The sequence below is a fragment of the Protobothrops mucrosquamatus genome, unplaced genomic scaffold (genome assembly GCF_001527695.2).
Source record: "Protobothrops mucrosquamatus isolate PMUCROS unplaced genomic scaffold, P.Mucros_1.0 scaffold417, whole genome shotgun sequence".
Lineage (NCBI taxonomy): Eukaryota > Metazoa > Chordata > Lepidosauria > Squamata > Viperidae > Protobothrops > Protobothrops mucrosquamatus.
The window spans coordinates 471,676-474,139 of record NW_015386746.1 but is presented as its reverse complement, the minus strand read 5'-3'; the positions used below and the strand labels follow the sequence as shown (position 1 = coordinate 474,139).

At 39.5% G+C, this 2,464-nt stretch overlaps 1 non-coding gene across 1 annotated transcript; it reads right to left on the bottom strand.

Annotated features, from left to right (window-relative positions):
- Nucleotides 1-2,155: 2,155 nt before the first annotated feature.
- Nucleotides 2,156-2,261, bottom strand: LOC114922579. Its single transcript, XR_003810439.1, has one exon. It is a non-coding gene; the product is annotated as a U6 spliceosomal RNA (small nuclear RNA).
- Nucleotides 2,262-2,464: the final 203 nt, after the last annotated feature.

The window sequence follows — 2,464 nt, the reverse complement described above, 5'->3', positions numbered from 1 at the left end:
GTGGAGAAAAGCAAGGTTTTACACCTAGGCAGGAAAAAACAAAGGTACAAGTATAGATTAGGCAAAACCTGGTTCAAAAACAGTGACTGTGAGAGGGACCTTGGAGTCCTAATGGACAATCACTTAAACGTGAGCTAATAGTGTGCGGCAGTAGCCAAAAAAGCTAATTCAATCCTTGGTTGTATAAAATCACGTGAAGTATTAGTACTACTTTATAAATCCTTAATAAGACCACACCTGGAATACTGCATCCAGTTTTGGTCACCACATTATAAAAAGGATGTTGAGACTTTGGGAAAAGAGCAACAAAGATGATTAAAGGCCTGGAGACAAAAACGTATGAAGTACGGTTGCAGGAATTGGGTATGGCCAGTCTAGAGAAAAGAAGAACTAGGCGTGACAAAAAATAAGATAAAATAAGATAACCTTTATTGTCATTTTTTACTATGGACACAACGACACACATCAAAAATGAAATTTAGTTGCACACTCTCAAAGTGAACACATACATGACACACATCTAAACATACTATATATAACATATACATACTATATACAACATATGTATAGACCTATACCCCTACATATATATATAATATGAATATTAAACACTGTCCATTTTGAATATATAACAGAAGGAGGAAGCTTGACAGTTCACAAGGTTTCTACTGTATGGAGCAAAACTGTGACTGAATCTGGATATTCTGCTTCAGATACCATGGAGCCTCCTCCCAGAAGGTAACAAGGAAAACAGGTTGTGAAGAGGATGTGTAGTGTCCCAGACAATTTTACGGACCCTGCTTAAGCAACGCTTCTGTGCTATGTCCTGGATGGGAAGGAGGGAACTGCCAATAATCTTTTCAGCCTTCCTCACCACTCTCTGCACCGTCTTCCTGTCTGAAGCAGTGATGCTTCCAAACAGGACTGTGATGATATATGACAGGATGCTCTCAATTGTCCTCCTGTAGAAAGTGGTAAGGACAGGGGAAGGAAGATGTGCTTTTCTCATGCAATGCAGAAAATGCAGGCACTGCTGTGCCCGCTTCACCAGTGTCTCACTGTTGAGTCACCAAGCCAGCCTACTTGTTAACTGCACACCTAGGAATTTGATGCTGGTAACCATTTCCACAGGTGAATTATTAATGCACAGAGAAGTATAGCTGTGCCTGCCTTTTCTGAAATCGACAATGATCTCTTTGTTTTTTCTGGTATTTAGAACTAGGCTGTTCTCCTTATGCCAGTTCACCAACCCCTCAACCTCCTTGCGGTAAGCACCCTCATTGTCATCATGAATAAGGCACACTACTGTTGTATCATCTGTAAACTTCACAATATGGCTGGTGGCAAACCTAGCACAACAGTCATGGGTCAACAGAGTGAACAGCAGCGGACTTCGGACACAGTCCTGAGGAGAACCTGTGCTCAAAAAAATGGTGTTAGAAGTATTTGTTCCAACTCACACATATTGGGGCCTGTTGGTAAGAAAATCAAGAATCCAATTGGACAAAGGAGTGTTTAAGCCTAAAAGGCCCAGTTTGTCTACTAGATGCTGGGGAATGATTGTGTTAAATGCTGAACTGAAGTTGACAAACAACAGACGCACATGAGTATTTCTTTCTTCTAAGTGCTTCAAGCTCAGATGGACAACGGAAGAAATAGCATCCTCCATAGATTGATTTGGTCGACATGATAGTAGTATTCCAGTATTTGAAGGGCTGCCACAAAGAAGAGAGGGTCAACTTATTTTCCAAAGCACCAGAAGGCAAGATAAGAAACAATGGATGGAAACTAATCAAGGAGAGAAGCAACCTGGAATTAAGGAGAAACTTCTTAACAGTGAATGAAACAGCTTGCCTTTAGAAGTTGTGGGTGCTTCATCACAGGAGGTTTTTAAGAAAAGACTGGATAACAACCTATCTGAAATAGTATAGGATCTTCTGCTTGAGCAAGGGGTTGGACTAGAAGACCTCTAAGGTCCCTTCCAGTTCTATTCTTATTGAATATTTACAATCTAAAGTCACTGTATATCATCCATTTAATTCAGTAAGATTTCCAGATAGGCATGCTGATGAATCAGTATACATATAAGGATGGGATATTTTACAAAACTATTGTTGTTTAGATTATCAATCCAAATTCATGTATTTTTATATTAAAATATATAGAATGCTTCATTAATATGCAGTTATCCTTGAGCAGGGGCCATGCTAATCTTCACTGTATCATTCCAATTTTAGTATATGTGCTGCTGAAGTAAGCATACAATTTCACATTCCTATGCACAAGGACAGAATCAGTATTCTTTGCCTACTTTTATAGGAATATGTAAGTTTTGAAGGGGCTGGCAGATGTGATCTCAAAACCACTGAACCATCTCTTTCAAAAATCCAGGAGCACTGGGGAACTACCAGAGGACTGGAAAAGAGCTGATGTGGTTCCCATCTTCAAAAAAGGGGAAAAAATA